At 44.8% G+C, this 12923-nt stretch overlaps 1 long non-coding RNA gene across 1 annotated transcript; it reads left to right on the top strand.

Moving 5' to 3' along the window:
• Nucleotides 1-6519: 6519 nt before the first annotated feature.
• LOC134759177 (uncharacterized) lies at nucleotides 6520-12715 on the top strand. Its single transcript, XR_010135112.1, has 3 exons — nucleotides 6520-7929; nucleotides 9257-9426; nucleotides 9941-12715. It is a non-coding gene; the product is annotated as an uncharacterized lncRNA (long non-coding RNA).
• The last annotated feature ends 208 nt before the right edge of the window (nucleotides 12716-12923 follow it).

Below are 12923 nucleotides of genomic sequence, written 5' to 3'. Positions count from 1 at the left end.
CCAATTAATGTAGAAGAATTTCTTGGTTGGGCTTAATGAAATCTGTTATTGCAAGCATTAGTGATCAGAGCACCCTGGGAGGTCACCTAGACTCTTAAACATCGCTTAAATCCATCAATGGCTTCTCATGGCACTTAGGATGAAGTCCAGCTTTCTTGGTATTTCACAACTGACCTTTTCTGGTGTATAAAGTGCTTAATTCCCAGGCCCCATCTCCTGCTCTCACTGATTTCCTTTCATTTCCCACTGATCTTTATTCAGCTCTTCAAATGCGTCACTGTCTTTCAATTCTGGCCTTCTGTACATGGAACACTTTCCACCCGGAAGGGTCTCCTCTCTTCAGTGGCTAGTTAACTCTAACACATCCTTTAGATCCAGTGTTTCTGAAACATCAGCCATGATTCCTCCACATTGCCAATGTTGGGTTCAAATCCTCTCTGATAGGCTGTAAAATCCTCCTGTTGGAGCACTTATCATACTGCATTGTAATTGCCTGTGTCTTGTCTGGCTCACCCAATTGGCTATACATTCTAGGAGGTCGGAAACTGTGCTGGGTGTCCAGCCTGTAGCACATTATTGAATACCCTGTCTATTACTGTGCCTTGCACATGGAAGACATGTGGGAACTATTTTTTGAGTGAATGATTGCATTAATGTGCTTCAAACGACTTATACAAAATTTGGAGAAAATTTTGCATTATTAGCCTACAATTAAACATCATGAGGAACCTCTGTAATGCCTTCATATACACTAGTTTCCCCTTACTCATGGTTTTGGTTTCCACAGTTTCGGTTACTCAGGGTACAGTACAATAAGATATTGAGAGAGAGAGAGAGTGCACATTCACATAACTTTTATTACAGTGTATAGTTATAATGGTTCTACTTTATTATTAGTTATTGTTGCTACTCTCTATCTGTGCCTAATTAGTAAAATAAATGCAATCATAAGTATGTATAGGAAAAAACATAGGGTTTGGTATTATCTGCAGCTTCAGGCATCTACTGGAAGTCTTGGAATCTACCCCCCAAAGATAAAGGGGGACTACTGTACTAGGGTTTGAAAAAAATTTCCAATTGAAACAGAGTACTGTTATTAAAAGAGTTTGAAAATCCTGGCCCGGGATCATGCTTTCATTTCACAGATATGGAATGGATTCCAGTATAGGAGTGACTTACAAAGTCTCACATCCTCATGAATAGCAGAGTTGAAGCTAAGCCATCATGCTGGCTCTTCTGTGACAGAGTCTTTTTGTTGGGCTGGGTAGCATCACTGCCCCATCTGATGCCCCCTTTCCTGAGATGCAGCCTTCAATATTCAGCCCTTAGCCCTCAAGGTGGTACACACGCAACCCCCATTCCTCCCTGACCCAAGCAGGAATGAAGACTGTCTCTGAAAAAGTTCTTTTATCAGTGCTATTTTTTAGGATGCCTGATCACCAAACCTTAATGGGGCTTATCCAGAAAAAGCTCAGCACGCCTACCAATTTCATGTTAGTACTTTGAAGAAGGCTTGATCTCTCTGTAGCGGATTCCAAAGCCCCTGCTTTGAGGGTATCAGACATCTCATGAATATCCCACCACAGATAAAGAGAGGCAGGAAGCATAGTTTTTCTCATCCTGTTTTATAGTTAAGGAAACTGAGACTAGAGGGGTGATGTGAGCTGCTCAAAATAGGACACAGACAATGAAGAGAAGAACCGGGAAAAAACAAGTACACATTAGCAATCTTCCTGGGGATTGCGCTGCTGTTAACTGATCAGCTTAACAAGTACCTGATGTTCCTCTTCACAAGAGGCAAACTACAACACAAATCAGCACAATACAAAGAATGCTTGTTTTTTGGAGGAGGCTGTTAAATGGGCCTTCCCCATTTTTGACACGCAGTGGGAAATATTGTTGGTGCCGTGCTGGGGTGCACCACTCAGGCCCCCTTCAGGACCAAGGCACTCAGTCCCCCAGCTTCCTTCACAGCAGCATCCTTCTCTGGGGACTCCTTTGGATGGAGGGAGCTTCCTTGTTCAAGTTTATGTCTCCTCCCTGAGGACAGCCTGCAGCCAGGACTGGTGGATGAAGGTGTACAGAGACCTGTTTCCGTGGCCTTTGTGTGGGAAAAATCCAGTTTGAGAGCTCCTTGGGAGATCAGCTGAAAGATGATGCAACTGCACAGAAATATGATTCTCCCTTTGCCCAATCCTGCTCTTTCACTTCTTTTTCTAAAATTTAATTCACTTTTTAAAATTGTACATATTTATAATGTACAGCATGTTGATATGATGTATGTATACATTGTGGAATGACTAAATCAAGCAAATCAACATATGCACACACTTATCTTTCTTTGTAGCGGAAACATTTAAATTCTACTCCACAGTTTGCAAATATACAATATGTTGTGGCCAGGCAGTATGGCATACACCTATAATCCCAGCACTTTGAGAGGCTGAGGCAGAAGGATCACTTGAGCCTAGAAGTTTGAGACCAGCTTGGGCAACACAGTGAGATCCATCTCTACAAAATATGCAGTACACTGTTATTAACTATAATCACCATGTTGTACCAAAGATCTTCTGAACTTATACTTCCCATCTAACTGAAATTTTGTATCCTTTGACCAACATCTCCCCATTCTTCCCTTCCTTTTTAAGAATCCAAATATAAATGAGATTATGCAGTATTTGTCTTTCTGTGGCTGGCTTATTTCACTTGGAATACTGACTTGACCTCCAGATTTACCCATGTTGTTGCAGATGACAGGATTTCCTTCTTTTTTAAGGCCAAATTGTAATCTGTTGTGTATAATACCACATTTTCTTTACCCATTTATCCATTGATGGACACTTACGTTGATTCTATATCTTGGCTATTGTGAATAATGCTGCAGTGAACATGGGAGTGCAGTATCTTTTCTACAAACCGATTTCATTTCCTTTGATTATATACCCAAACGTGGAATTCCTGGGTCATATGGTAGTTCTATTTTTAATATTTTGAGGGACCTCTGTACTGTGTTTTCATAATGTCTGCCTTAATTTACATTCCCACCAACCATGTGCCAATATTCTCTTTTTCCCACATCCTCTTCAACATTTGTTATCTCTTGTCTTTTTGATAATAACCACTCTAACGGTGTGAAGTGATATCTCATTGTGGTTTTATTTTGCATTTCCTTGATGTTTAGTGACGTTGAATATTTAAAAAATATACTTGGCCATTTGTATAGAAATATCTTTTCAGGTTCGTTGCCAATTTTTAAATTGGGTTTTTTGTTTTCTTGCTATTGAGTTGTTTGAGTTCCTTACGTATTTTGGATATTAACCCCTTAGTTGAGTTCCTTATGTATTTTGGATATTAACCCCTTATCAGATGTGTGATTTACAAATATTGCCTCTGTTCTATAGATAGTCTGTTCACTCTGTTGGTTGTTTCTTTTGCTGTGCAGAAGCCTTTTCATTTTATGCAATCCCATTTGACTATTTTTGCTTTTGTTACCTGTGCTTTTGGGTTCATATCCAAAAAAATCTTTGCCTAGACCAAAGTTATGAAGATTTCCCTTTGTGTTTCTCCTTTACTTCCTTATGTGAGTCATTCACCAATAAATATCCATATTAAAAATCTTTATTTCAGGGTCTATTTCCTAGGAACTCAAACCCCACAGAGGTGCCAATGAGCTGGGCATTGCCCACTCCCAAAAGGGAGTTTTTCTCTATTACCAAGTCAAGAGAAGAGGAGCTTCAAACAATCACAAAGAGGACACTGGATGTTGGAGACTGTAGAGGCTGAAACCTAACTTACAATTGGAAAAAACTTACAGGTGGGAGGCTTTCTGGGGTTGTTCCAGATGGCTGTGCAAGGAGACAGGAGTGGGAATGAGCTGCAGATGTGGCTCACTGGGAAATGGGACAGACTTTGGATATACTGAAAGGTTCTTCACCCAAAATTCTGGCCTTGAGGGGTGAGGTGACCCCTCCCTTGTGGATTGCCTATACCAGGAGCTTAAGGCTTCATTCTACCGGTGAGCTCAAAGAGGCAATATCCATGCCAGCAATCTGCAGATGGGAGATCTCACCTCTGGCATTGAGGGTCTTTGAAGAATCTCCCAAAATGCCCCCACAGGACAAAGGGGCCAATAATTGGGTGTTTGCCATGACTAAGGGAATTAAAAAACCCAGAAAAGACCAGAGATAGCACCAGGCATAAAAGACCCTTTGACTTTCTTCACTTCTCTCATTGCTCTTCTCTCTTTCCCACCCTCAGAAGAACCAGTAGCAACGTGGTCCATGGGAGGAAGAATCAAAAAGCCTGTGAGAACAGTTTAGTAGAAGGCAAAACAAACAAACAAAAACCTCAAACCTTCCAAAGACTTTCCCACCATGGACTTTCTCTCTGGTCTCTAATACAGTGGTCTGGGGCGAAAAGTTTTAAATTGGATGAGAGATTTAAGTTTTGGTATTCAAATTGATTGGCCTTTTTTGCCCCTGAACATGAGGATGCTTGCTAATTCCTGAGACTGGTTGAGAAAGTGCTGGCATCTCCCTGGGATTTTATTCAGGGACAGAGATGTATTGTTTGGCTGAGCAAGTATAGAAGAGATCAGACGAAAAGGGAAAAATTTGTTTCTTCTTGCACTGTGCTAAGTCCAGCTCATTCAATAAATAGGTTACACTTAGCTTTCTTTTGTTTATTAATTTCCTGCTGAGACCTTACTGAGAGCAGAAGGCAGTGTGTAAATCTTTTGATCTGTAAAGTTTTTTATTTTTATTTTTTTTTGAGACAAAGTCTCACTCTGTTGCCCAGGCTGGAGTTCAGTGGTAAGATCATGGCTCACTATAGCCTCGACCTCTCTGGGCTCAGGTGATCCTCTCACTTCACCTTCCCAAGTAGCTGGGACTACAAGCATGTGCCATCACACCCAGCTAATTTTTGTATTTTTTTGCAGAGAAAAGGACCCCCTTTGTTGCCCAGGCTGGTCTTGAACTCCTGGGCTCAAGTGATATGCCTGCTTCGCCCTCCCAAAGTGCTGGGATTACAGACATGAGCTACCACACCTGGCCTGGAAGTTTTTCTTAGAGCGGTATTTTCCCAAGTGTGTTCCATATTCTGTCCGACGTTAATGAGTATTAATTGAAAAGAGTTCTCTAGGGCCAAATAATCTGGGAACCACTGGGCTAAATAAAGTTCAGTGGTGTTCTTATTGCAGGCCTTCTCAGAGCTTTTAAAATAATAACATGCATTGTGATTCTAGGATAGGCTTCTCAAGAGAAACTCATTTGATAGCTAAATCATTTATCTGGTGAGTGTCTTTTAGACCCACTATTTCTGGAAACACTTAGGAATAGATAAATTTTAGGATCATTCTGTTTCCTGTACTACTAGGTTAGAGCAGTGCTTTCTGGTAACAATTGTGTTGCGGTATAATATGTTGAGACATTGCCTTAGTCAGTTTGGCCTGCTGTAACAAAAATACCATAGACTTAAATAAAGACTATTTATGTCTCACAGTGGAGGCTGGGAACTCCAAGATCAAAATGCTGGAAGATTCTGTGTCTGGTGAGGGCTTGCTTCACGGTTCCTAGATGGCCGTCTTCTCATGGTGGCTGTGTCCTCACAGGGTAGAAACAGATCTCTGGGCCATTCATCCCTTTATAAGGAAACCAGTCCCATTATGTGGGCTCCAGCATAATGACCTAATTATCTCTCAAGGGTCCCACTTCCGTATACTATCGCATTGGGGATTAGATTTCAACATATAGACTTTGGGGGGACATAAATATTAAGTCCACAATAAATATTAACTGAGAGTTTCAGCTTTGTTTATCAGCCTAGGCACTTCATGTAGCAATTTTGAGTCTGCATTTTTTTTTTTTTTGAGATGAAGTCTTGTACTGTTGCCCAGGCTGGAGTGCAGTGGCGTGATCTTAGCTCACTGCAACCTCTGCCTCCTGGGTTCAAGTGATTCTCCTGTCTCAGCCTCCTGAGAAGCTGGGATTACAGGTGCCTGCCACCACGCCTGGCTATTTTTTTTTGTATTTTAGTAGAGACAGAGTTTCACTATGTTGGCCAGGCTGGTCTTGAACTCCTGACCTCAGGTGATCCGCCTGCCTTGGCCTCCCAAAGTGCTGGGATTACAGCTATGAGCCATGGCGCCCAGCCTGGATCTGCTCTTAACTCACCAGCCTGGGCATGGGGGCTTCCTCTAGGCGGGGCCACCATCCATGTTCTCAAGGTGTGCACTGCAGAGGATTCATGGAAACATGGGTGGGAAGGGCACCACTGGAGCTGGGCAATGCATAGCCCATTTCCCTGTGAGGCTGTCCTGTGGAGCTGTTTCTGGAAACTGAGCAAGTCCTGCTTGCTCTTTCTCCCCTGAACATGTTCAGGGATTCTCTGAGCCCTCCACCAACCTCTGTGCCATCTTCTCCTCTTCTGATCCTCTTCCTGGAGTACACTGTCTAGGTTCTGAAGTATAGTCATGTGGCCTTTTAGTACAGACTTATCTGTGGTTGGGGGAGTGGCTTAAGGAATTAAGCAATTTTGTTACAGGGCTCCAAACTTTCTGGATTCAGGCAAGGACAGAGAGAAAACTCAAAGAAAGTTGAGCATCGATGAGAACACTCTGTCATTGAGACACAGAGCCTGGAGGAGAAGATATCACATGGCTAAAAAATTCTTCTCAGGTTTCAACTTCTTATTTCCTCAATTCCACACATGCAACTTTTGCCCTTGCTGTAGAAATCCTACTGATTTATAATAAGCCTCTGCTCATGGAAGGGAAATGAGAGCGCAGAGCACACGGCTGAGTTATTGTGCTTGTTGATAATATTTAGTGTAGCTTGGGAAATTACTGCGGAAAGCTTGCTGCCCTCTATGCGCTTTGGGGAACTTCCCAGAAGCCAGAGCTTGCAGCGGCACCGCCCTCATCCCTCCACGTGGTGTCTCACTTCCTCTGAGGTGCTCCGGCGCTCTCAGAGCGCTGGGAGCCCTAGGCGGAAGAAATTACGGCGTGATTTAGAGGAGTTAAAAAAAAACTATCCTGCGTGCATCTCAACAGAACAGGGTACCTACAAAGCAAGCAACATCCCTTTGCCTTAGATTTTGCTCCAACCCAGAACCACCATCTCCAGAAGCTTAAATGAGCAAGGTCATGACCCTAGAATTCTGTGTTCAGCTAAATTGTTATTGATGTGTGAAGTCATAAAAACAAACAAACAAACCAACAAAAACACTTAGGGAAACGCAATGGTGTAGAAAGTATGCCGCTTTCTTATGCTTCCTGGAAACTGTTCTAAGATGTATTTCACCTGACTCATAGATAAATCAAGGATTCAAAAGCCGATGATGATATCGTATGCTGCAAAGAAAATCTCATTATGTTCCAAAGAGTACAAATGGCACAAGCCACATTTTCTGACTGGGATATGATAGAATGAAAAAATTATAAAAACCTGTAATAAATGGAATAAGAAATAATTTTCAGAAATGACTATGGAAGGAAGATCAAATAAAAATTCAGTTATAATATGTTTAGAAAATGAGAAATTTGATCAATGAAAACATTTCATAATTTAATCATCGTCATTTCATTTGTGAATGAGAAGTTATTATCTAGGGTGACTCTTGTGCCAGAGGAAAGGACAGGATCAGGACAGGAGTCTGCACCCTCCCCTGAGAAAAGGGACACCCACCAAGAGAAACTTTCATCACCTGAACTGCCCGGCAACAGGGAGGCTTCAGGGAGGGTAGACGAACTCATTTGATAGGAGTTAGCTGAGGAGGAAGAAAAAGAACATTAGGAATGTCTCCCTTGAGAGGAAAGAGACAAACTGGAATCAAAGGCAGCAGCAAGATACAGCCAAAGAAATGCCAGTGGGTCTTGAGATTCAAAGACTCCATCTCGAAATCCCTATGCTGGGCTAACTCACCTGAATGGTAAGTGACCTTCCAAGAAGCAGACCCACCTGGTGGAGCAGCTGAATTGGCCCTTGGCTGCTGCCTATGCCACCTGCTTAAGGACATTGCCAAAGTCTACCTGAAGTCCCTTTGGAGCACCTCTGACCCATTCCTGAGTCTAAGGGTAGGAAGCCCAGGGGAGTGTATGAAATGCTGCTACAGAGGCCCCAGGTCTCTGCCAGTCCTCTCCTGGCAGGCTGCTGTCTACAGCTCTACCTGCTCTAACCAGCACCTCATCCCAAAGCTCACTGGGCAGGGGCCACGTTTCCACCCTACACCATGTTATCCCTTTTCTCACCCTGCACCCACAAGACTGTGCTAATCTGGCAGTGGCTACGGTATGCAGGGCTGGCAAGAGTCCCTACAGGGAGGCTTGGGCAGTCTTGCAAGATGAAATACTGAGGCTGTTTGATGCTCAGAATGTGGCCATGTCTCCCGAGGGAAGTGCTGCTGCTTGCAGGGTCGCATAGAGAGGAGAGCACCCTAGCTTCCTGAGACACACTCACACAGGCAGAGCTCCTAGTTGCACCAGATGTGCCAGCTGTAGAAGTGCATGGTCTCTGGGCACATGAGGCCAGAACCCCAGCCCCAATCTAACCTGTCACTGCTGTTGCTGTTGCTGTAGCAGCCTGGGGGGCCCTCATGGGTAGGCCTGCTGGAATGCGGACTTTGGGCATGGAAGGACCCCTCCCCCGCCACCAATACCTATTGCATCTTCCTCTGGGCCTATCTTCTCATCATTCTGCTCAACTGCAGCCTCACACCCTGACCTTGACCTGTCAAATGCCAGCCAGAGAGTGAATTTTCTACACCAGCCTGTCCTTTAAATTCTTCAGGACCTGTCCACTTTCCCTTTGGATAATGTCCAAATGTCTTAAAGAGACATTACAGGATTCAATACTTCTCTGCTAGGCTTCTTTTGCTCCTTTTTTCTTTCAAACTCCATTCTCCAGCCTCTCCGAATGACTTGGTGTTTCTCTCTTTAGGCTGTTGCTCTCATGCTCTTCTCACTTTCTGATCAGACATCTTTAGCCCTCTTCATCTGGGTGAGTAGCATCGTCTCATCCTACAGGTCTCTGCTGAGGCATGGCTCAAGGTGCAAAGCCTTCCCTGGCTCCCAAAACCTGGCTCAGATGCCCCTTCTGAGCTCTGGAAGCATTTTCTACCTCCCCTATCTCAGCAGATACCACATTAAATTGTATTTTCTTATTTTCTGGTTACATCGTTCCCCCTCGACCATAAATTCTACTTAGGCAAAAGCTTTCTTCTAATTGTTTTTTTTGTTGTTGTTTATTTACTTGTTTAGATCCTGCTGCCTATTCATGTACCTGGCACACAACTGTTGTTCAATAAATACTTGCAGAATCACAGGATTAATAGCAGATGCACTGCAGTCCTCCTGGCTCCTGCACTTGCCACAGGAGAATGGCAGTACTTTGGAGGTTGCCCATCTCCTGTGGGCTCCAGAAACCTCAGGTGAGGGAGGTGGCTCCATAGAGAGTTCATGCTTACCTGGGTAAGCTTTGTCCCAGGACCTCCAGACGCATGTATGGAGAGGGGAGGGTATGTAAGTGGCAGCAGTGTCCTCTAGGTGAGCCCTGCTTTGCAGAGTTTCTTAGTGTGGCTGCACCCACACATCCAAATTCCTTTGGTGTATAATTGAAACACACAGCTGGGCCATTCTCAAAATAATAGAGGCTCCCCCAGGGAGTTTGTATTTCTGAACTCGACAAGATGCAGAGGGACCGAACAGAACATTGAAAGATTTGCCTCCTTTTGTTTCGTTTGTGTCAGAACTCCAAGGTGGTGGGAAATTTGGACTGTGCCAAGGGGAATCCAGGTTGGAGAAATTAATCCCTGCCATGTTTTAAGTTACACATGCCCAGCAAATACTCAAAGAAATGGGTAGCAGAGAATCTTAGCATTTTATCAGTTTCCATTCTCCCACACCCCTAGGACACACAGCTTAATTACATTTCTGTCCTTGCAGTTCTGTGAGAGTTTTGGCAAGTGGAAGGTGGATGGCAGTGATGTGTGTCATTTCCAGGCCTGGCAACCTAAACACCTCCTCTGTGCATTCCACGGTGGCTCATTCTTGCCTTGTTGGCCAGCCAGATGCAGAAGATCCAGCATAGAGTTCCAAAGCCTCCAGGACTCCAAGGCATCTAGGAGATAGAGGAGCAACTAAATGCAGTGTGCCTGGGCCCCTGGAGGACTGCATGGAGCAGAACAACTCTTCCTCATCCCCCCTTTCTGCTGATTCCGTGTGGTCTGTGATGTGAGCAAGAAAAAGACCTTTGCTGTATTAAGCCACTGAGGCCGGCGGCTGGGGTGGGTGGGGGGTTATTTGTGAAAGCACTAAGCCTGCTCAAACTCAACAACCTTCTAGCCTGTGTCGTCCCCAGGTTATCGCTCCTGTCCTAGCTTCCTGAATTTTGTATTATATTCCAGGTACTTAGAATACAAGCCTAAGAGCAGAGTCCCTTGTACAGGAGAGTTGCAGATACTGGAAGTTCAAGGACAAAGGAGGGGTCTTGAATGTTTGCTAGCCACTTTGCTCCTCTGTGACTATGATGTGCCAAGGCCTGCAGGAATTTTCTCCCCCGAGCATGGCTGCAGTGTGCATCAGCATGGCTGCGTGATACCTATTATTTCTACATGGGCTGGCCTCTAAAGAAGAAAAAAGCTCTGCAGTGGCTGGGCCCTCCCACTCCTGCAGAAGCCACATGTCCTTGCACATCTGAGCACTAGAGACCATGAGTAGGGGACAAACCTACCCATGTTCTGGAACACTGACTACTGTCTAAGCCACAAAGGAGAGTAACATGTTCTTCTGCATTGTGTTGAAGAATTTCTGCTTGAGAGTCAGAGAGATGTGGGCTTGAAGCCCTACTGTGGTATTTCAGTGACTTTGGGCAATCTTAATATCTCTAAGTACCATTCACACACACACACACACACACACACACACATGCACACACACACATCTTTATAGATCTCACTCTATATACAGATAGAAATATCTATGTAGACTTCTATATAGAGACAGAAAAATTAAGATGCTTGTTGCACAGTCCTCAGGATTGTGCCTCATGCACAATATGTCCTAAATACATGGTAGCTTTGTCCATGGTAAGAACTACAATAATAACAAGCACTCACTGAGTGCTCCTGCCATGCTTTACCTGTATTAACCACTAACCGTGTTAACTCATCTAGCCCTTACAACTAGCGTATGAATTAAGTTCTATTATTAGCTCCATCTTATAGATGGGGAAACAGAAGCAGAGTAGTGTCCATTCTACAGGTCATACAGCTATATACAGCTAGAGTGTCCAAGCAGACACTCCAGCTCACACAATCAAGAGTCCCTGCTCTTGACTGTTAGGTCAAGAAGATGATGAGGAGAAGAAGGATGACAATGTTGATGATGCCGTCCTTTGGCTTCCTCAGCTTTTCTGTGGAGCCCTTTGCTCACAGGAAAATCTAACTGTGCTATGTCCTTTCCTTTCTCTCTGGCCTCCGTGGCTCCTACTGTGGGCAGCTGAAGGGTCTTCAGATGCAAGGGAGGGGGCTCTTTTGGCTCAACCCAAAGTGTCTGGCACTGGTAGCCCTGCACGTTCTAGCAGTGGCACCAAGGACCCGGCGTGGGCAGGAGCACGCAGGCTGGAGCTGCCCTGTAGGAGGCACTGCTTCTCCTGCCCTCATCACCCACTTCTCCTATTAGGAAATGCCTGAGGAGGTGCCACTCCTGCGGGGCTGTTTTGAAGGGGCTGGAAGTCTTTTCTGTCACCACCTTTACCTACCTGTCATCTGTGAACGTGACTGGAGATGCCAAGGCTTTCCTCGACTTCTGCCACTGCCCATGGTTCATGGCCCTCTCACCCTGCTCCTCTCGTAAGCAGTGCCAGCAACTTGACATTCTGAGTGAAGCCTTGCTAGGGCCCATCCAGCACTTCTAATGGTGCTGTCAACTGGAGTCTTGTCCGTCCTTGCCCTCAGTGAAGGCCACTTTGCATGTGGACCCTGACACTGGACACATGATGGTCAGCTCCAGTAGGCTTTGGCCTGTCAACCCATCCCAGGAGGCCGGGGGTGTCCATCTGGGATTGTGGTATTGTCTCTGTCTCAGCATCATCAGCACATGCCTCCTGAGGGATTAGCCATCACTCTTCCTTAGTGCTATGGTCAGTCCAGCTGGGAGGGTATTGCTGGAGCAGTATATGCCAGGGGCCCCAGGTAGCCATAACCACTGCTAGGAACTGGGTTGAGTCCCCTCAACATCTGTAAGTTAAAACCCTAACCCCCTGGCTGGGCGCGGTGGCTCACACCTGTAATCCCAGCACTTTGGGAGATGGAGGTGGTGGATCATCTGAGATCAGGAGTTCGAGACCAACCTGGCCAACATGGGGAAACCCCATCTGTACTAAAAATACAAAAAATTAGCTGGGCGTGTTGGCACACACCTGTAATCCCAGCTACTTGGGAGGCTGAGGCAAGAGAATCTCTTGAACCTAGGAGGCAGAGGTTGCAGTGAACTGAGATCATGCCATTGCACTCCAGTCTGGGCAACAAGAACAAAACTCCATCTCAAAAAAACACACACAAAAAAGCAAAAAAAAACAAAAAACAAAAATAAAAAAAGCAAAACAAAGAAAAAACCCTAACCCCCAATGTGACTGTATTTGGAGACAGGGCTTTTATGGAAGTAATGAAAGTTAAATGAGGTTATAGGATAGCGGCCTAATCCAATAAGATTAGTGGCCTTATTAGAAGAAGAGATACCAGACTTCTCTCTCTCTCTGTCTCTCTTTCTCTCTCTCTCTCTCTCCCCATGCACATGTATGGAAGAAAGACCATGTAGGCACAGTGAGAAGGTGGCCATCTGTAAGCCAGGAAGAGAGCTCTCATCAGAACCTGACCATGCTGATACTCTGATCTTGACCTTCCAGCCTCCAGAACTGTGAGAAATA

This window comes from Gorilla gorilla, chromosome 8, assembly GCF_029281585.2.
Source record: "Gorilla gorilla gorilla isolate KB3781 chromosome 8, NHGRI_mGorGor1-v2.1_pri, whole genome shotgun sequence".
Classification (NCBI taxonomy): Eukaryota; Metazoa; Chordata; class Mammalia; order Primates; family Hominidae; genus Gorilla; species Gorilla gorilla.
Note: the sequence above shows the minus strand (reverse complement) of the source record. Positions and strands in the feature narration are given on the sequence as shown.